The sequence below is a fragment of the Caretta caretta genome, chromosome 10 (genome assembly GCF_965140235.1).
Source record: "Caretta caretta isolate rCarCar2 chromosome 10, rCarCar1.hap1, whole genome shotgun sequence".
NCBI lineage: Eukaryota > Metazoa > Chordata > Testudines > Cheloniidae > Caretta > Caretta caretta.
The window spans coordinates 85,410,637-85,432,882 of record NC_134215.1 but is presented as its reverse complement, the minus strand read 5'-3'; the positions used below and the strand labels follow the sequence as shown (position 1 = coordinate 85,432,882).

Below are 22,246 nucleotides of genomic sequence, written 5' to 3'. Positions count from 1 at the left end.
CATCTCTCCATTCTCCCCCAAGCTCCCTGTGTGCCACCCTCTCTCCATTTTAGGGAATCCCTGCAGCCCCCCACCCCACCTCCTGCATGCTGGAGGCTCTGTGTAGCCTCCCAGTTTCTCCTCCCCCCATGCCAGAGGCTCTGTATCTCTCTTTTTCGTAGAATCTGTAGGGTCGCACACTTCATTGCTTATATAAGATGACCTGTAGTTCCCTGTATCTTCCACACCCCCACCACCATCCCCTTTTTCTCTCCCACATCCCTTTGGGGTCCTGCTTTCTTCCTACTTCACTCTCATCCCCCATCCAGGTTCCTGCTTCTCCACGCACACACTCCCCCCTCTGGGTCCCTGGTTCTCCCCACACACACAACACACACAACTAAGAGAGCATCAGAGAAAGGGTTTTTAGAAGGGAAGCAGGGACCAAGGGGAGAAAGTGGGAACCCAAGACAGGAGTGGGGGAGAATGTGGATGGGATAAGCAGCAGCACCCCAGAGCAGGGAGGGAGGGAGTGGAGGAGGGAGAGCAGTGAAAGGGGGGAACCAGGTACTCAGAATGGAGGGTGTGGAGCCGTGGAAGGTGAAAGCAGGAACTCAAAGAGGAGTGTGCCCTACACTCCATTTGATGGCATTTTGCTGACTGTCTGTCTGCCTGTCTTTGAAGGTTTTCCAAATGGCTTTTCCAGTTTTCTGATTTTCACCCGAAATCAATAGGATTATGCCCACTGATGCCTAGAACGTTCCCTGAAATTGTGAAAGTGATTGGCTGCTGTGTTCAAAAGTTACTACGTTACATCCAGACCAACAGGCAGGCAGACAGAGAAATGCCATCAAATGGAGTTAAATAGGGGTTCATTATGTAACCCTTCTGCCCGTCAGAGTTGGCAGCAACAAGGGCCGGGTTCAATATCTAGGGGATCCATTCCAATAACACAATGCAAACCGGCTCGAGCCCCCACCCAGTGACCTGGGACAAATATATACCACCCCCGCTGGGCGCCTCCAAGAGGCAATACTTCCCCTCTCGCAAGCACATAGTCTGAGTGTAGCAAAAGCCTTTTAATAACAGAGAGAAACAATGTGGCATTATGTTTGGGAAACACCACCAACAGGATTCATAACAAAACCCATGAGCAAAAACCCACCCCAAGCAAATTGGGGCATGCCCTTTTCCCTTTGGTTCTTGAGTCCAGCAACCACAAATCACTCAAAGTCCCAAAAGTCCAATGCCCCAAAAGTCTCTGTCCCTGGTCAGGGCCGCCCCAGAGTTCGAAAGTTTATCTGCGGAGCTTTACCTCCCAACCTGGGTGGAAATGGGACGGGGGTAAGAGGCACCTTACATGATCTGAAGCTGACCGCCCCACGAACTCCTTCACTCAGCTGCGCTCCGCTCCGCCAGCCGCCCCACGAACTCCTTCGCTCAGCTCCACGGCCCACAAGCAGCTCCTGCCATCCACAAACTGCTCCACAATATATCTTCCGGCTCCCCCACTACTTAACACAACACTCAGTGATTTCAGCTCTTAGGTGAATTCAGCTTGTAGTAGGGGAGCCCCAGTGCTGGTGCACTGTCAGCCCAAAATGAGCTCAGCAGCCTATAACTAGACTTCTAATGAAATCAAAATTAGCTCTGATATTCCACAGTAGAGAGAGGAGGAAGTGCAATCAGCATATAAGGCCCTCACCAAGGGGCCCATACCACCAAGTATTAGTACTTGTCCCCAGCCTCTCTCCATTCACACAGTTTTGGAACCCATGACCCTTGCCTAGCGAGTGCTACTTAGTTGATGGTGAATCCCTCCATCATAACAAAAGGCCACGTACAGTTCCAAGCACAGTTCCCATAATCAGGGTAATAACAATTTATTCTTCCTGCCCCAATAACAGAGACACTAGGGATCCCACAGCAGCCAAAGTGACCATTTGGGCAGCTATGGTCTCATTCTAGGCGGGGTGGGTGTGCCTATGCAAATGAGATCGGCCCCTGAAGTTCTTTTCCACAACTTGCCACACCTCACCACCAGATGTCAGGGTGGAGCTCATCCTGACACTGCTTACAATTATATAACATGCATAAAATCTCACATAGAGCTTAACAAAACTTTGCAGCTGCGGTGAAATGTACAGGGACAGAGCAATGAAGGAGTGCTTTGGTCAGAGTAATGCAATGCTGCCAGCTCTCCTGATGTTTTTGCAGTGGTGGGATTTTGGCTGGGGCTGAAGCCATTCTGGCAGTGACCAGTGACACAAGAAACTCCAGTCCTCTGGTGAATTTGAGCCCTCTGATTGGGTTCCCGCCCCACTTGCCTGCCTCCTGGTGCAGAATAACCAATCAGAGCTATGGCAGGCAGAGTTGCCTTCCCCCTTCCCATAGTAACCTAAAGCCATTTTCCCGAGGGGGGCAGGAGTGGAGGCGGGAGCAAAGAGCCTAGCTGCTCAGGTGGGCTCCGCCCCACCCTCCCCTCCTGTGAGCAATGTGGACAGGACAGAGCCTCTCCTCTCTCCTTGCAGCACTTGGCCTGGCAAGAAATGAAGGGGGAAGAGCTGTCCACTCCAGACTTGGAGAGGGGGGTCAAGAACCAAGTAAGAGCAGGGGTGCTCACTGAGGAGGGCTGAACTGATGGGGGGCAGAATTAATGGGGTTGGGGGCTGAGTTGATGAGGTTACTGAATTGATGCGGGTGAGGGTTGAACAGTTGTGAGTGGGGGCTGGTTGGGGACAGAATTAATTGCTGGGCAGGGGGCTGGCAGATGTGGGGGTGAGAGCTCCTGCAACAGGGCCCAAAACTGCCGGCCCCAGTGTGGACCTGCCACAGCTGGGAGAGGCGCCCCTCCCCACCGGCCCCAGCGTGGACCTGCCCCAGACTTGCTGCAGCTGGGGGAGAGGAGCCCCTCCCCTGGCCCAGGTCCGCTGGACCTACCGGGGAGAGGAGCCCTCCCTTGGTCCAGCATAGCCCCGCTGGAGCTACCGTGGCCAGGGAGAGGCACCTCTCCCCCGACCCTGAGCTACTGCGACGAGGGAGGGCTGGGGGAAGTCCTCTCTCCTCACAGCAGTCTTGGGGCAGCCTGTACCCCAAACCCCTCATCCCTGTCCCCACCCCAGAGCCCACACCCCCCTGCACCCCAACCCTCTTCACCAGTCCTGAGCCCCCTCCCGCACCCCAATCTGCTCATCCCCAACCACACTCCAGAGCCCTCACTCCTCATCCCCTGCACCCAACCCTTTGCCCCAGTCTTGAGCCCCCTCCTGCACTCCTTAGCCCTCATCCCCAGCCCCCCCCAGAGCCCACAACCCCAGCCGGAGCCTTCATCCCCCCCATACCCCACCCTCTGCCCCAGCCCTGAGCCCCCTCCCACACTGAGAACCCCGTGGCCCCACCCCCGCCACATGAATTTTGTTATGTGTACCCATGTGAAGGTGATGTGTCACACCTCACCTCCATATGGGTGCACATAAAATCCATTCCACACATGGATGTAAAAAATTAGAGGGAACACACACACACACACAATTGGTATGGGGGAGTTCAAAACCCACAACATATTCTTGGTGTGAAATCTGATGATTTTCCAGGCCAATCTTGTGATTCTGGGGGTGTAACTCATGGTTTCTGCTCCCCTGAGGTTGGTGATACTGGTAATGGTACAGTACCAAGGTTAATGGGTGCAGAGGCACTTGGTGGGGAAGGCTGTTGAGAGTACAAGGAGGCAGGCTTATGAAGCCATACTCCATCACCCACGGAGTAAGAGGGAGCATATGGAAGGTTTCTCAGGCTGGGCTTTGGCACCAACAGAGTTAATGTGGAGCATGTAGAAGCACTCAAGGCTGGGCTCTGGCACCAAGAAGGCTAATGAATGAGCCCACTGATGTCCCTGGGCTCCGGCACCCTGGGGGTTAACGAATGAGGAGCCAATGGAGTTGCTGGCGTTGGGCTCCGGCACCCTGGGGGTTATCGAATGAGGAGCCAATGGAGTTGCTGGGGTTGGTCTCCGGCACCCTGGGGGTTATCGAATGAGGAGCCAGTGGAGGTGCTGGGGTTGGGCTCCGGCACCCTGGGGGTTATTGAATGAGGAGCCAGTGGAGGTGCTGGGGTTGGGCTCCGGCATTCTGGGGGTTATCGAATGAGGAGCCAGTGCAGGTGCTGGGGTTGGGCTCCGGCACTCTGGGGGTTATCGAATGAGGAGCCAGTGCAGGTGCTGGGGTTGGGCTCTGGCACTCTGGGAGTTATCGAATGAGGAACAGGTGGAGGTGCTGGGGTCGTGCTCTGGCACCCAGAGGGTTAACGAATGAGGAAAAGGTGGAGTTGCTGGGTTTGGGCTCCGGCACCCTGGGGGTTATCGAATGAGGAACAGGTGGAGGTGCTGGGGTCGCGCTCTGGCACCCAGGGGGTTATCGAATGAGGAAAAGGTGGAGTTGCTGGGTTTGGGCTCCGGCACTCTGGGGGTTATAGAATGAGGAGCCAGTGGAGGTGCTGGGGTTGGGCTCCGGCACTCTGGGGGTTATCGAATGAGGAACAGGTGGTGGTGCTGGGGTCGCGCTCTGGCACCCAGGGGGTTAACGAATGAGGAACAGGTGGAGTTGCTAGGGTTGGGCTCCTGCACCCTTGGGGTTAACAAATGAGGAACAGGTGGTGGTGCTGGGGTCAGGCTCTAGCATACAGGGTTTGGTTGGTTTTTTATTAAGGTTTTATTATTTTTTACTTTTCAATGCAAACATCACAATACAAAAAGAAAACGAAAAATGAAAATTGTTAACTTAAAATGACTATGAGGCGTGTACTTGCCCCGCACTGGACAAAGAGGGATTAACCCTGCACTTCGGGCAGAGGAAGCGACACCCCCTCACTCCTGCTGGGCATGCTCCAACTGGATCATCAGTGTAAAAGGTAACAGCCCAGCTCAGTAAGGGCTGAACACCGAAGAGAGAATGGATGTTACAGGCTCCTCCCCGGGAGCTACTGAAGCCCAAGATCACAGAGGCCAAGTCCTCCGAGACCCAGGCAGATAGTCAGCTTCCTACAGATACCCAGGAGACCTCAGAACCACCAGGAGCTTCATGGATGATCTCTGGAACACGCCCCTAGAAGACACAATAGGAAGTTTCCCAGGGGACTAACCATTGGATCGGGAACTAAGTCAGCATGTTTCGGTTGGATCCCTGCTGATCTAGCGACAAGTACACTCGCCATTGACGAGGCCTTGGGCTGTGACCCAGTGGAGTAGGGAGTGCTCGGTTCTTCTACCCTGGCCGCCACCACCCCGGGTGGAGGCCCATCGCCCTCTGGTCATCCAACTACTCAGCCCTGTAAGAGTGGGCAGTGACATTGACTTGGGCCACTAGGCCACACTAATGAGGGCAGCCATATTGACTCTGCCTATTGGGCCGTGCAGCCCTGCTAAGGAGGGCAGCCGTATTGACTCTGGTCACTAGGCCGTACCACCGTGAGGCCAAGGATGGTCAGGTGGACTCAGCCTTGGTGCTGTAAGGCTCCTTCCCCCGCCCCAAACGGGGACGGAATGTACTTGCCCCATGACAATGACCAACTGTGACATACAGCATAGTGTTAGCATACATGTGCAAAAACCATTTTAACAATCATAATATTAAACTATAAAATCAGATAAATCAAAACTTTACAATTAATGTGGGGACAACACAGACATGGCAGGGAGGGGAAGAGTGAAAGCAGGAGGAAAAAGAAGTGGGTGAAGAGTCAAGGAGGGAGAAGGGGAAGCAGCAGGAGATCTGGACCTGTCATTGGGCCTTTGGGAACTCCTTAGTCTAATGTTTGTAAAAATGCAGCCCAGATATCTTTAAACTCACATAGTTAATCCCTGTAGAGGACAATGACCCTTTTGATGGCTGCAAGGCCAGGGAGATCAGAACACCATTGTTTTGTTCTGTGCATTGATTTACTTTCCCAACTCTGTAAAATCATTCACTTCATGATCATGGCTTCTCTCAGGAACCATTAATGCTGTGCTGATGAGAGGCCCCGTTTCATGGGTAAATATCCTAATGTAGTTCTCTACCGATGTTTGATTGCTAAAGCCCTAAATCATTTTAATTCTAGTGTCAACTGCTTTCCACAGCTGTTTAACTGGAGGATATTTCTACAACGTGCAGGAGTGTGCCCTTATTTTTGCCACAGTGTCAGCTTCTATCTGAAGGAAGAGCTTATGGTCTTATATTAAGAGCTTTAATTTTATGTAGCCTTTGTGGTGTCGAGTACATTCTAAATACTTTCTGTTGTTGTTGAATTAAATGTTAACATACATCTATAGAAGCAAATTTTGCATTGTGCAATACAATTAATCATTGTGGAGCTTTTTAAAAGACAATCTAGCACTCTATCTCTCTCTTTTTTTTAAAATCTCATTCCTCTGAAGCATCAAGGATAGCCATGGTGAAGATGGGACATTGGACAGGGAGGGTCAGGGCTTTGAGGTGGCACCAAACATTGTCTCTCTCTCAGGTGCTTGGCTGGCTGGCTCTTTCTCATGTGCTCAGGGTCTAATTGATCACCATATGTAGGACTAGGCAGGAATTTTTCCTCAGGTCAGATTGGTAGTGACCTTGGGAGGTTTTCATCTTCCTCTGAAGTGTATGGGTATGGGTCACTTGCCAAGATCATCTGGTATATCTCAATCATCTCCCTGCCTTTGTGGGGACTCTTAACGTTGGTGCACCTCAGTCTCTCCGATTCTCTGCCTGTGGCTCATAACAGCCTAGTCTCCTGGGGGTTATAATGCTTTGATCTGATTTCAGGTGTTGAGCTTAGTGTGTGGATGCTGGGTGGTATTAATGGTCTGTGATACACAGGAGGTCAGACAGGATGATCTTGTGGTCCCTTCTGGCCTTAAACTCTATGACTCTGATCTGAGGATTTAGTGGACACTTCAGGAATCAGAGACCTTTTCCATCAGAAAAGTATGTACGTAGATATATGGGTCTGGGAAGTTTGTGGAGCTTCTCTACCATTCTGTACTTCAGGTGTGTCAGGTATTCTCTGGGTGTTGGGCCAAAGTGGTAGGTCAGGAAAGGTTTTAGCAGTATATATTGCCATATTGCTGTAGCTAGTAGCTTATACTGCTATAGTTGTTGCTATAACACCTCGAATGAACCATTCCCCCATCACCAACCAATTGAGAGAGGACTCCTACTCTTTCTGTTCATTCCCTCCATACGTTTGGTGGGTTGCCAATCTGTAAGTCACTATTACCCCACGTAGTGGCTTTTGTATGGTGCGAAGAGTGAAAATGGAATCTGTTGGTCAAAATGGTCCATACTCTCCTAGTGGCCACTACAGAGGGCATTTTCTTTTTCTCTGTAGGGTAGGATAAGGATCCCAACAGGAGGATTGATTTAATTCATTTTCTTTTAATCCCCATCCATAAGGGATGGTATTGTTTACGTGTTGCAAACTGTGAGAGATCTGGACATGAGACAGACAACATAATAGTTATGAAGGTCTGGGAGTCTGAAGACACCTCCAATGGGAAGGAGCTGAAACTTCCTCCAAGATAGTCTGGGGTGTTATGCTAGACCCCATAAACAAGTGTCGATAATCCTATTAAAGCTTTTAAAATAGAATGGTGAGATGATGACAGGAAGCCCATTCAAAATGTATAAACATCTAGGTAAAACTTTAATCTGAACTGGATTATTCCCCCCCACCCAGGCTCAGTGAATGCACCTCCATTGATTGGTGTTTTCTGCCAGCTGCAGAAGGTTAGAATCTAAATTCATTTTTTCAGTTTTTTTAAGGTTTCTTGCTATTTGTACCCCCAAGTATTTAACTGCCTCTCGCTGCCTATGCAAATTCCACTGGGAGAAAGCCCCGCTAAAAGGCAGCCAGGCAATCTAAAGTAATTCTAACTTTTCCCAGTTAATGCTACAGCCTGAAAGTGAGCCAAAGTATTGGATTAATGCAAGAAGGGCAGGGACTGTGATTTCAAGGTTCATTATAAACAGAAGGGTATCAGCATATACCATCTAATGGTACTTCAGTGAGCCAATCTTAATACTCAAATGTTTGGGTGAGAGCCTGTAGTGGTCTTCATGGGCTCTATGGCCAGATCAAACAGAAGAAGGGGCAGTGGACAACCTATATGGTACCTCAGAGAAGGTTAAATGAGTGTGAAATTATGCCATTGGTTAAGATTAGAGATGTGGGGTCCTTATATAGAAGTTTAACCCATCATCTAAAAACAGGCCTGAAACCAGGCTCTGGAGGGTCTATAGCATGTACTCCCCGTTCATGTGATCAAAGGCCTCTTCTGCATCCAAGGCAGAAGTGCTTCGGCGTCAGCGTCCTCATACTGTGCGATTATTATAGCTACTAACTGTTTTTAGTTATCTGAACCATGTTGGACTTTAATAAGTCCCATCTGGCTGTGATGGATGATATTGCGCCTGTCAGCCAAAATGTTGGCCAATATTTCAAATGCTAATTAAGGAGATTTCTGTATAGTTTGGGCATGACATGAGGCCCCAGCCCAACTTGGGAATAACTGAAATACAGGCTCTCCTCCAAGCATGGGGCGGGTACTTTCCTCCATTGAACAAGGTAGCAACTTGCCTGCAAAGGGGTCAGAAACATGTTTATAAAAATAAGCTGGGAAAGTGTCTGGGCAAGGAGCCTTACCCAGTAGCATGGATTTCAAGGCATGGGCAAGCTCTGATGTTGCTAATGAAGTATCAGGGCTCTCCTCTTGGGACACCGACAGTTGGTGCACCCAGGGCATTAATGAACGAGGAATATGTGGCCATTCCCAGAGCTGAGCTCTGGCACCCAAGGGGTTAATGACTATTGAGACTGAGTCCAGGCTTTGTCACCTAGGAGGTTAACAGGGTGGTATGGAGGTACCTGGGGCCAAGCTTTGTCACCTAAGAGGTTAATAGGATGGTGTGGAGGTGCCTGGGGCCAGGATTGATACCCAGGGGGTTAACAGGATGGTGCGGAGGTGCTTGGGGCCAGGCTCTGGTACCCAAGAAGTTAACAGGATGGTGTGGAGATGCCTGGGGCCAGGCTTTGGTACCCAAGGGGTTAACAGGATTGTGTGGAGGTGCCTGGGGCCAGGCTTTGGTACCCAAGGGGTTAACAGGATTGTGTGGAGGTGCCTGGGGCCGGGATTGGTACCCAGGGGGGTTACAGGATGGTGTGGAGGTACCTGGGGCGGGCTCTGGTACCCAGAGAGCTCAATTGGAAGACATGGAGGTGCCTGGTGCTGGGCACTGGCACCCATGGGGTTAACAGGGAACTCGTGGCAGTGGTTGGGCTCTGGCCCCTCCCTGAGGGTTAATGATCAGGGAGCAGCAGGGGTGGGGGGTGCCTAGGACTAGGCTCTGGTTCCGGGTGTTCTCCAGGCAAAGACTCTGGCCCAGAGAGGGTTAAGTCTGCCTGGCGCATTGTTGAATGGGTGTCAGAGAGAGGCTGGCCAGCTCCTCCCCTGATTTGCATTGACATAACAGCTGCCTTCTGCAGCCGGTTTGTGTCTGTGATTCTCCAGGCATCCTGAGCAGCGGCTGCTACTTCCATGGGCTGCTCATCCCAGGACCCTATGGTACGTGCAGACTCCTCTTTCCCATCGTGTGCACTCAGCCTGGTGTGAATGGGTGTTTGAGGGCGATTGAGAGTTAATGGAGATCTCCAGCAGTGGGATGGGGAGGGGGTAGCCAGGATTGGCCTCATTCTTGGGGTGACACTGCTTAGCTCCCAGCTGGATTGTTTAAGGGTTGGAGGTACCAAAACAACTCATCACTTTGGGTTAGGGGGTTCCTTCCATCTGGAGGTGCTCACAGGAAATCTGGATAATAGGTGGCACATGGAGATCCACCCTGTCTGCTGTCCCAGCTCTGCCGTGTCTGATCTCAAGGGGATGCAATTGGCTGGATGTCAGCGTGCTGTGGCTGAGGAGTGGTTGGTAGATCTGCCATCACGTTTCCTGGGGGAGCTTTGCAGTGATTCCTGGTAGATGCAGTTTCTCTATTTGATCTGCTGAAATAGGGCAGGGGATGCTGCATGGGGACTGGGCAGAAAAGGACAGTGACAAGAGGGTAAGGTGGCTGCAGGCAGAGCTAGTTTTTATATGAGGACCTCGCCCCTTGCCAGCTGCTCTTGTCCCGAGTGCCCCAGGGACAGAGAGACTCTGGATTCTCTGACTGCTCAGCTGTTCTCTGCACTTGTGTCTCTGGCTCAGACATATCTCAGGATGGCTAACACAGGGTAGGACCCAGGGAAAAATACTGAGTGCCAGGAACCTGGAATGTGCTGCAGAATCAGAGCTCGTGTCAGCACTGCCTTGCCTGAGGGCAGTGTGCTGGTCCCTCTACCTGGGGGCGGCATGGCGTCACACAGGCACTCCCATAGGCAAGAATTGGTGACTGAAGTGTCTGTATGGTGCTGATGCTGGAATGAGGCTAATGCTAATCAGGAAGAGGGTGAGGGTGTCAAGGTGGAATGCAGTGCTGTTAATAGATTGGAAAGGGGTACTGGGAGCCCCCTTTGCTCGCTCTCTCTCTCTCACACACACACACAGCAGTATCCTTGCATTAACTAAAGTCTGGCTTGGAGCTATTCAACACTTCATTCTTCCGCTACAGGAAGCCAGGAAGCATCCAAACTCTTCCAGTTTGTGGGGGAGGAAAAGGGGAAGCTGCCTGTGAAATGTACGAGTGATGCAGCCTTTCCAGGGCACTAAACAGAGGAATGAAGTGGTCAGAGGAATGAAGTGGTTGGGCGTGTGGAGTTGATGTTGCTGTCCTGGGAGTGCGTGTCCTGCCAGCCCTGAATCCACGCTAGTGATAGTGTTCAGATTTTCAGTTCCTTGGACATGAGAAGAGAGTGAAGCACTTGTGTCCTCCCAGTCTTTGTCCTTGGCAGTCCCCTGCTCCTGCTGTGCCTTCCCTTTAGCACAGACACTGCGTTGGGTGAGCCCCTCCCTTTGCATGCAGCTCCTGTCCTGGATTCCCAAGGTTACAGGGCGGAGGCTACCTGCTGTCCCATCAGCAAAGTGGATGGCTCTAGTTTCACAGGGTGTGTCCAGAGCTGACTGACCACCACCAGCTAATATATTATGAAGGTGTTAAACCGTGTGAACGCTACTGTTAAGAATGTCATTTAAAATATTTTTAAATACAATCTTTTCTCCTAGTCGAGACAGAACCAGAGGGCAAGGGGCAGGTGCAGGCTTGGCCCCATGAGCACTGGCCAGAGGCTGCTGTTGTGGGGTTAGTGTAAAGAGGGAGACGCAAACCCTGATGAACAGTGATGGAGCAATTGAAAGTCTGGTGAAGCCAACAAAAGACTTCTTAATTAAGTGGGGGAGGGGAGCCAGGGCGAGGGGCTGGGGTTGATCAGGCTGGGACTTGGAGTGGGAGTGGAGCGGGGAAGAAGGGAGGGAGTTAGACACATTTATCACACAGGGAGGAGGCTGGAGGGGAGGAGCATGGCTGCTGCACACTCACTCTCTCTCTCTCTCTCTCTCTCTCACACACACACACACTATACTGCGGCAAATTCTGCAGCTGGTGCCTGGTGGCTCCTGACTGCAGAAAAGACAAGCTCTCCTGTTCAAACACTCTGATCTCAGGGACAGGGCTTTATTCCACTCCCAACAGCATTGATCCCACTGGGAAGAGCCCCCCAAGCCAGGCATCATCTCAGGCAGACCAGGGTCCCATCTTCTGTCCACAGAGGCTGATGGGTTAGGGGGGTCTCTCTTGCTGCAAGGAGATTGATGCTGCCCCTCCCTCCCCCACTGCCCCATGGTTGCAGTTCAGCTGAATGTTCCTCCTCTCACATAGACGTTATTACAAATAGGCAGAGGAGATGTGTAGGCACTCCTATGCCCCATTTAGTCTGTGTGGGCACAGAAAGATGTATGGGTCTGGAGTTGTTCCTTCCCAGGCCAAAGCATCCATGAGAAGAATTTCCTGAGGTGAAGCATGCAGAGCACAGCCCCATTTGCTGCTCCTGCCCATGTCAGTGCCATGAACACAGCGTTGACCAGGAAGATGTATCCTTAGCAGGTGTGGGGGATGGGGGTTGTGATGTATAACAATTCAAGCACGGGGGATATGGGTTGTGAATGGCCAGTACAGGCAGGCAAAAGCAAGGGAGGGGATGTGCACCAGGAATGCAGCTGTGGCTGGTCTAGTGGGGTTGGAGTGGGCATGGTGGATATGGGCCTAAGGGCTCTGGACAGTGGGGGGTGCAGGGGAGGCATATGCAGAATTCATCTGGGGGATTTTTCAGGCACATAGTCTCCTATGGGAGTTAGTCTTGTGTTCTTTGCACACAGAGTCTTCCTCTCAGTGAGCCACCCAGGGTCGTTGTGGCCTCACAAAAGGAAGGGGAAACTGTTAAGTAAAGAAAAAAGACCCTATGATGTGTCTGTCTGGAAACAGATTATGAAAACAACAGGGGAATCTGCCTGCAGCCCTTGGCTGATGGATAGTCTGTGTTACTGTGTGCCTGCCTTTGAATGGTATATAGGATTATTAGTGTGGGGAAGTGTCTGTGGGGCCTCCACCAGTGGGTATTTCATAAGGACTGGGTAGCCAGGTGAGAGGCTGCCTCGGGATACTCATGGGGATTGGACCTGTTGTCTGATGGCCTGTGAGCCAGGGGATGGTCTGTGGGGAATATGGCCTGTGGGGCAGCAGTTGGGAACCCCCTTGGTCACTGGGCAGTTTTTGTGGACTCAGCAGATGAGGGAGAGAAAAAAGCGAGTTGAATCACTGTAAGTGTTTCTGGGGAGGGTTTGTTGGGATTGGAAAGGAAGTTTCAAAATTCATTAGACAAAATCTGCGGTTGAATTGGTTCCTCTGTCATGCCCTGAATTCCAGCACAGGCTGGGTGGCTGTTGGGAGGAAACCCTGGGGGAGGCACCGAGATATTTTTATTCCAATTCCCAGTTTGTGTCCAGTTTCTCTCTGCATCCCCTTTGAGCTGCTGATTCAATCCTTGGGATTCCTCCCACAAACACACATGCTTTCCTTCTGAGTGGAGTATATCTCCACTCGAACACACTCCTTTTTTAACTCATTAATGTACAGTGGCTGTGCTCCTGCCAAGAATGCCTCATTCCCCCGGAAGTGTCTTGTGGCTCCAGACTAAAGTCAGAATGTTTGTTCTCTGTGCCCAGCTCTTCAACAACCTTTGTGTATATCCTGGGCCTGAGTACCCCAACTCCTATGTAGTCAGTGGGAGCTGCAGGTGCTTAGTACCTCTAAAACTGGCCTTTAAATCTTGCTGGGCCCATCTCTCAAATGAGTATTTTCCAAAGGATCTAAGTGACTTAGGGGAGCACAAGTCCCTCTTACTTTCAATTGGCTATGTGCTCCTAACTCACTTTGGTGACTCACTAACATCAGAGGCCTGTCTCTGGCCTTTGAGTGCCTTGGAGGGAAGGTGCTGGAAAAGGACCTTGGATGATTATTGTTACTAAAGAATGACGCATTTCTGCTGTCTTCTGTGCTCTGGTTAGTGCTGACAGATTAAAGCCCAGCGCTGGAGGAGAAGACTAGCCAGTCTCAAGGGCTTTTGGGAAGCCTGAGTCTATCTGTTAAATCCAGTTACCTGGGATGTGGGCTCTTGTTAGTTAAATGCCTCAAGGTCTCAGTTTAACAAATTGTTTTTATTGAAGATATTCATCTAGCACAAACCAGACTGTCTTATGGCCACTTTTCTTCTGGGAAGGAGAGGGGTCCAGTTCATCATTAGGGTGGACATTAACAGTGTTAAATAAAGAGACGCCTCACCCCATGCAGTAAAACACACTTCACAAGCTGAATTCTGATCTCAGGACAGTAAGGTTTTTCCCGAAGCTGCCATTAGTGATGCACAATGAGTTTGCAGTTTCTAGCACATTTCCTTGAGCAGCCGGTTCCTGTATCTAGGTACTAGTGCCCCCAGGGCACTGCTGCCTTGTTATTTTTTTCAAGGCAGAGATCCAGTCTGTGGAGGCTTAGGCCATTTTTCATAATGTACCAGACATACAAATAGATAATACCAATTAGATAGTGCCTTGCCTTTTGGCAAGTCCAGGTCATTTGCTTCTTCTAATGACCTTAATAATTCCTAAAAAGATTTTGCCTAAATTCCCTTTTCACCTGCCCTTTCTGAACTTTCTTTCATGCATCCTGATCCAAGTGCCTCACCCCTGCCTGTATCAGATGGGATCCAAAACAGAATCTTAGATGATTAAGAACTAGAACAGAACAGCCCTTAGCATCTTTATTTTGTATGTTGCTTGACTGTTGTCTGAGCCTTTCAGAAGACTCTTGTGACACCAGTCTCTAAAAGGAGAAGCGGGAGAGAAACCAATAATTACAGCCTGGTTAGCTGTGTTTCTGGAGGCCTCCTGAAATGGCTTCTTATGGATAAACTTGAATAGAAGTGGGAGTTCTGCCCAGAGCTTATGAGAAAGAGATCAATTCAAACAAAGCTGATTGCATTCTTTGGAGGAAGAACACAGAATATAGGTGATAGCTGGATCAGTGGCTTACATTCACCTGGAGCCTTTTGCACGATACACACAGGTGGCTATCAAATGAGATTACAGCTATAGGCATCAGCAGTAAGACAATGAGATGGCTGGAGAGGTTGTTGTTTTTTTTTGAAGTTAAAGATGTTTTATTTTCAGACAACTTATGTTTTTATAACTTATTACAGAAATGCTTAGAGGTCTGCTCAAACTCCAAATCCAGGTCCTTTGGGTGGTTCAGTCAGAGAAGTAAGACCAGCTGGCTTACAAGAAAAGCATCCATTTCTTGGGCCAGGTTTGGGAACTCTGCCAGCCTTTAGTTCATCAATTTTGTCTTCAATATCTTTTGGTGTCAGATCTTCACAATAATTATCATTTATTTGTACCATCGCAAGCGCCTAAACATTTGACTTCTACCAGTGTGAAACCGGCAGGAAGTGCAGAGTACAATCTAATGGCAGGTTTCAGAGTAACAGCCGAGTTAGTCTGCATTCGCAAAAAGAAAAGGAGTACTTGTGGCACCTTAGAGACTAACCAATTTATTTGAGCATGAGCTTTCGTGAGCTACAGCTCACTTCATCGGATGCATACCGTGGAAACTGCAGCAGACATTATATACACACAGAGACCATGAAACAATACCTCCTCCCACCCCACTGTCCTGCTGGTAATAGCTCATCTAAAGTGATCATCAAGTTGGGCCATTTCCAGCACAAATCCAGGTTTTCTCACCCTCCGCCCCCCCCCCCCCCCCAAACTCACTCTCCTGCTGGTAATAGCCCATCCAAAGTGACCACTCTCTTCACAATGTGTATGATAATCAAGGTGGGCCATTTCCTGCACAAATCCAGGTTCTCTCACCCCCCTCCAAAAACCACACACACAAACTCACTCTCCTGCTGGTGATAGCTTATCCAAAGTGACCACTCTCCCTACAATGTGCATGATAATCAAGGTGGGCCATTTCCAGCACAAATCCAGGTTTTCTCACCCCCCTCCAAAAACCACACACACAAACTCACTCTCCTGCTAGTGATAGCTCATCCAAAGTGACCACTCTCCCTACAATGTGCATGGTAATCAAGGTGGGCCATTTCCAGCACAAATCCAGGCTTTCTCACCCCCCAGGGAACGAACACACACACACACACTCTCTCTCTCTCTCTCTCACACACACACACACACACACTCTCTCTCTCTCTCTCTCTCTCTCTCTCTCTTCTGCTGGCAATAGCTCATCCAAACTGACCACTCTCCAAGTTTAAATCCAAATTTAACCAGAACGTCGGGGGGGGGGGGTAGGAAAAAACAAGGGGAAATAGGCTACCTTGCATAATGACTTAGCCACTCCCAGTCTCTATTTAAGCCTAAATTACCAGCAGGAGAGTGAGTTTGTGTGTGTATGGGGGTGGGGGGGGTGAGAAAACCTGGATTTGTGCTGGAAATGGCCCACCTTGATTATCATACACATTGTGAAGAGAGTGGTCACTTTGGATGGGCTATTACCAGCAGGAGAGTGAGTTTGTGTGTGTGTGTGTGGGGGGGGGGGGGGGCGGAGGGTGAGAAAACCTGGATTTGTGCTGGAAATGGCCCAACTTGATGATCACTTTAGATAAGCTATTACCAGCAGGACAGTGGGGTGGGAGGAGGTATTGTTCCATGGTCTCTGTGTGTATATAATGTCTTCTGCAGTTTCCACAGTAAGCATCCGATGAAGTGAGCTGTAGCTCACGAAAGCTCATGCTCAAATAAATTGGTCAGTCTCTAAGGTGCCACAAGTACTTCTTTTCTTTTAATCTAATGGCAGTGAGTCCTCATGCAGAGGAGTAATAAGTGGGGACCCCTTGCCCAGGGCTGGGACCTAATGCAATTTATAACACATTTAAGAGCCGTTGAAAGTAGAACTAGTTGTGAGGTCTGAATATTTACAAGCAATACAGAGTTCAGATGGAAACTTCACCCCATGCAGGAAGATTTGGGGAAATGGGCACACACAAATGGATTATGACTTCAGGGTCAGGAAATGTGAAGTTAGGTATCCAGGGAAATTCACCTAAATGGCAGAATCTTCATTCAGAGAAAGAAAAGGAGTACTTGTGGCATGCTGAAATAAATTTGTTAGTCTCTAAGGTGCCACAAGTACTCCTTTTCTTTTTGCGAATACAGCCTAACACGGCTGCTACTCTGAAACCTGTCATTCAGAGAAGAGGCGGGTGGCGGTGGAGCAATGCCATGAGGTTTGGGAGTTCAAGTCTTGGTGTATGGCTGCAGTATGGTACTGTACCTCTTATCTAAAGTGGTGACTCTCCCCAGGGGGCCTGCCCTAGTGGGTGAAGCATCTGTCAGTCTCTAAGCAGTTATGCTTCCCTGCCACTTTCAGTCCAGTCCAGGTCTTGCTGAATGATTCTAGAGCAGGGGTTCTCAAACTGTGGGTCAGGACCCCATTTTAATGGAGTCACCAGGCTGTGTTAGACTTGCTGGACCACAGGGCTGAAGGTGAAGCTCAAGCCCCATCATTTGGGGTCGAAGCCCAAGCCCCACCGCCCGGGGCCCAAGCCCAAGGGCTTCAGCCCTGGGTGGCAGGGGTCAGGTTACAGCCCTTGGACTTTGGCTTCCCTGTTCTGGGGTAGTGGGGCTTGGGCTTTGGCTTTGCCTCCCCCATCCTTCGAGGTGGCAGAGATCAGGTGGGCTCAAGCTTTGGTTTCCCCCTCCTGGGTTCGTGTAGTAATTTTTGTCAGAAGGGGGTCACGGTGCAATGAAGTTTGAGAACCCCTGTTTTAGAGGCTTTTTTACCACCTAACTAAAAAACAAACCCAAGAGATTCCTAAGTCCTCTTTTTCCCTTGTGTGACTCTCTTCAGGTTCTGATACTGGGCCCACCGCAATGGTGTCTGAGCACTATGGTAGCTGGGCTCCGTGTGGCTGGCTGTCAGACATTTATGTTGTGCCCAATACCATGCTACTCTATCTTGCCTGCTCAGGGTTGTTCCTTGTCATGTGTTTCTTTGGTGTAAATTACCCCATATTCAAATCTGGGGATGACATCAAACTTGGAGGAAGAAACAGCCTATTGCCACCTGGTTTCCACTTACCTAATCTGTCTGGGACATAATAGGGGAGGACAGATTATGGGGCATCCATTGTTCCAGCAGCATCTGCAACATGTAGTGTCAACAATTTCTTAGTCTCTAAGGTGCCACAAGGACTCCACATTGTTTTTTCAGTGCAGGTGAGTGGATCTAAGATCAGGGCTAGGTTTGAGTGTTGACTAATGCGGTGGGGGGAGCCAGCATGGTCAGATAGCATGAGGAAAGTGAGTCCACCTGTTGTGAAGGGAGGGCTGGCATGAGCTCAGTATGAGGCAATGGGATGTATATGTAGAGCCCTGCACGGATACAAAATTTGTATTCGCATCCGATCCATGATCCGCAAACATGGTCTGCGGATGTCCACAGATGTAAAGCGGATATCTGCAAATTTGCAGGGCTCTAGCTATAAAATCTGGATCCACATCCATCCACGAGCTGCAAATGTGGTTCATGGATATCCACAGATGTAAAGTGGGTATCTGAAGGTTTGCAGGGCTCTATGTATATGTCTGATGAAAGGCATTGACTGAGGTGCATTGTCCCCACTGTGATGCATGGGGGAGGGTGAACCCAGTGCGATGTGGGCTTGGGGGAGCACCTCTGGTTTTCTCCAGCTGACACATTTTCAATACTGAACACAGAATAACAAGGCATTTGCTAATAGAATGGACATGGGTGACCCAAGTGCTATGTGCATTTATATAACCTTGTAGACATAGGTGAAAGAGTGCCTTGCACATCAGGCTGTAAATCAAACCCCAGGAATCCAGACCATGTAGAGAAGTTGCAAGGTGGCACCCAAAATCCAAGCATGCAAAGTCAGAAGAAATGACAGAGGCAGAGGATAGCTGGTTTCAAGTCAGAGGCTGGTAACTGAGAGAAGTGGGCCCTCATGCTTCTCTTTCCTTCTGCCATGGTTAGTTTATTGGCTTCATTTTAGACGTATATGACATTCTGCATAGTGAGGCATTGGGGGTTCCCAGAATGCAGCAGGATGAGAGGCTTGGAGATAAGAAAAGCTAGTGAGGAGTGAGCAGTATGAGGAAGTATTAACATCCGTGAGTGAGAATGAGTCTTGGGGCATTTGAACAGACTCCAAAATGCAGTAAGCAACGAGAGGGTTCCTTGGGAGCCTTTGCCAAAAATATGCCACCTGAAATTTGCAAACTGGAGGGAAACTTGGGGTGATTTCCCCGCTTCTGATAATTATCTCCTCCATTGGTACAGCTAAATCCTTCCTGCAAGAGAGAGCTTATATGTGAGGATCATAAACATAGTGTTGAATAGCACAGTAATGCATCAGATTTAATCTGTTGACAGGTACCTGTATTTTTTAAAAGAATCCCTAGGGGAGGGACACGTCTTGGTCATTCTACAAGCTTCTCACCCCACCTTACACTTCAGTTGAAACAAGATGGATCCTGGGTTGTACCACCAAAACACTCAGGAGCAAAATGTAATATTCCCAGCCAAGTACATCTTTATCAAGCAATGTTGCACAGTTGTGTTGCAGCATTTCTTGGTTCTGCTGATAAGAAAGTGTCATTGCTTAAATGCAAAAACAATGAATTATTTCATTTGCCTACTGTAACCTGGCACATGGAGTTTATCTCAGGATTAAGAGGGACATTTTTGTGGGGTCCCCTTGTTAAGATATTGGCAGCAAATCACAGATACAATTCCACTGAAAAGGAACAATATAAGGAGCTAGCAGTGGCCAGCACGGTCCCCTCAAGGTTAGTAAACATCTATCATGGGACTGGAGGAGTAGGAGGCAACCAGACAAGGCAGAGTCTCATGGAAAAGATGAAGGTTGCAACAGACACAGCTAATGCTCCCACAGGGAGGAAGGGTGTGAGAGGGTTTTAACGAGTACCAGAAGGGTGGGGAATGAGGCGAAAAGCCTGGCTCATTAATAACAGGGAGATTAAAACAGTTGTTCTCAAATGGCTGAGTCACTGAATTGCTTTTTAAAATGGTCTATAACAAAAAAGTGAGACAGGCTAGTCAAACAGCATGAGCTGAGAGAGCAAGCTGGGTTCTCACAACTCCATGAAGCTTGAATCGATCGGGGGTCCCAGGTGGTGGTGGTAATTGAGGGTCCGGAGTGCTGGAGTCAGGCAGAGCCCCCATCATGATCAGTCAGAAGAAGATGAAGTCCCAATGGAACTGATTCAGACTTTGGATCCAGGCATCAGAGTACTTACTTGAGCGTGGGTAGGAGTTTTTGTAGAGAAACAACAATGGTTCAAGGGAGAACACTAGATTTGTTTATGTGTAAACAAGGGAATATACCAAAGTTGTTTTGTTCAGGCTAGACCATGGGAGCTGATCATTCCTGTCTTTGGGCGGTGTTCCTTGGAGGGTGCTCACAATGTAATTAGGGAGCTTCACTATTTTGGATACCAGTAAAGGATTTATTACTAGAATTGGTCTGATAACTGCTGAGCTGGGTGTGTGCAGGCTGGGTTCATTAACATCTGGAGCAGAGATCCCGCATCATGCAGTGTTTCCCTGCTTTTCTGGTCCCAGAATTTCATGCGGTTCTTGCCTTGGAATCTCTGTTCTCCATTCTGAATGCTACTGGAGATGCCTCTTTGCCCCATCTTCGATGCAAATGAGGCTAGGGGAGTTTCCTTAATCCTGTCATCTGTATCCCAGGGGTCTAGGTGTGTCTCCCACTGCCTTTTCATTAGGGTGACCAGATGTCCCATTTTTGTAGGGTCAGTCCTGTTTTTAGGGACTTTTTCTTATACAGGTGCTCATTACCCCTCACCCCCGTCCCGTTTTTTCACAGTTGCTATTTGGTCACCCTTCTTTTCATTGCTTTTTGTAAATCTTTTTTCTGATGCAGATTTGGTTCAATCAGAGGCTGGCGGGAGGTAGGGGGGAAAGAAGGTCTTTTGTGAGTCCGACAGACTGGGTACTGCGCCCTGGTTCCCCAAGAACACAGAGCTGCAAGGTAACAATGTCATCTCTTCCTGCTTCTCTTTTCTCTGTGACATTCCTAAATGTCACCTCTTTAGACTCACTGTGTAGAGTGCTACTGTCCATTTTCTCATTGGCAAAGCACTACATCCTAACCTAAGTTTAGGAAAGCATTGACTTTAGTGAGACTTTAGCACATACTTAATGCTTTCCTCCACTAGGGTCAGAATATGTCATCTCTCTGCTTGCAAGCTGTATCTTATTTTTTAGATTCTAAGCTCTTTGAGTTAGGGACTGTTTCTGTCCACATGCTTATACACTGCCTAACATCAAGGGGCTCTGATCCTGACTGGGACCTCTGGCACCACCACAATACAAGTACTTACCAATCATCATCATCATTAAAGCTCTGAAAAGTTCCATGCACATAATATCCCCATGTTCAAACACCAGTGACTCTTCATTCATTTCTGGATCCAGTTCAAAATCACCCTCATTTTAGAATCCGCCATGATCTTGTTCCCACACATTTCAGAGACCATCTTTGTTGCCTTTCTCTGCTCATCTAGCATTGTCATTTAGCAGTATGTCCCAAGCAGACTGCAAAGAGCTACAAAAGGATCTCACAAAACTGGGTGACTGGGCAACAAAATGGCAGATGAAATTCAATGTTGATAAATGCAAAGTAATGCACATTGGAAAACATAATCCCAACTATACATGTAAAATGATGAGGTCTAAATTAGCTGTTACCACTCAAGAAAGATCGTGGAGTCATTGTGGATAATCCTCTGAAAACATCCACTCAATGTGCAGCAAAAAAGCAACAGAAGGTTGGGAATCATTAGGAAAGGGATAGATAAGACATAAAATATCATATTGTCTCTATATAAATCCATGGTACACCCACATCTTGAATACTGCCTGCAGATGTGGTCATCCCATCTCAGAAAAGATATATTGGAATTGGAAAAGGTTTAGAAAAGGGCAACAAAAATGATTAGGCGTATGGAACAGCTTCCATATGAGGAGAGATTAATAAGTTTGGGACTTTTCAGCTTGGAAAAGAGACTACAGGGGGATATGACTGAGGTGTATAAAATCATAACTGGTGTGGAGAAAGTAAATAAGGAAGTATTATTTACTCCTCATAACACAAAAACTAGGGGTCACCACATGAAATTAACAGGCAACAGTTTTAAAACAAACAAAAGGAAGTATTTTTTCACACAACGCACAGTCAACATGTGGAACTCCTTGCTAGAGGATGTTGTGAAGGCCAAGACTATAACAGGGTTCAAAAAAGAACTAGATAAGTTCATGGAGGATAGGTCCATCAATGGCTATTAGCCAGGATGGCAGGGATAGTGTCCCTAGCGTCTGTTTGCTAGAAGCTGGGAATGGGCGACAGGGGATGGATCACCTGATGATGATTACCTGTTCTGTTCATTCCCTCTGTGGCACCTGGCATTGGCCACTGTTGGAAGACAGTATACTGGGCTAGACAGAGGTTCGGTCTGACCCAGTCTGGCCGTTCTTATGCTCTTATTGACCTCTGGCCTATCCCGTCACTCTTAGTATGAGAGCCTCTCTGGAGAGCCCTGCCCATTGACTCTTGATTGATTTCACATACCGACTGAAGATGTTTTCTCCTTGCCAATACCTGTGACTCCCTCGCCCTCGCTGGTTACTAGTTCTCTCTGTATAGTATTTGTGAACCCACAAATAGATGCTGTACA

General features: G+C 48.8%; 1 protein-coding gene and 1 long non-coding RNA gene across 4 annotated transcripts in view; both read left to right on the top strand.

Moving 5' to 3' along the window:
* Positions 1 to 22,246, top strand: part of MAP1A (microtubule associated protein 1A) — a 117,743-nt gene that overhangs the window by 60,538 nt on the left and 34,959 nt on the right. The window contains exon 1 of one of the 3 annotated variants that reach the window (XM_048866584.2): positions 9,467 to 9,565. The exons of the other annotated variants lie outside the window; for them this stretch is intronic. The gene's annotated coding sequence lies outside the window, so the exon portion shown is untranslated. Of the gene's footprint in view, positions 1 to 9,466; positions 9,566 to 22,246 lie in introns of those variants that run through there. 3 annotated transcript variants of the gene reach the window in all.
* LOC142073512 (uncharacterized) lies at positions 2,388 to 6,290 on the top strand. Its single transcript, XR_012670401.1, has 2 exons — positions 2,388 to 2,582; positions 4,730 to 6,290. It is a non-coding gene; the product is annotated as an uncharacterized LOC142073512 (long non-coding RNA).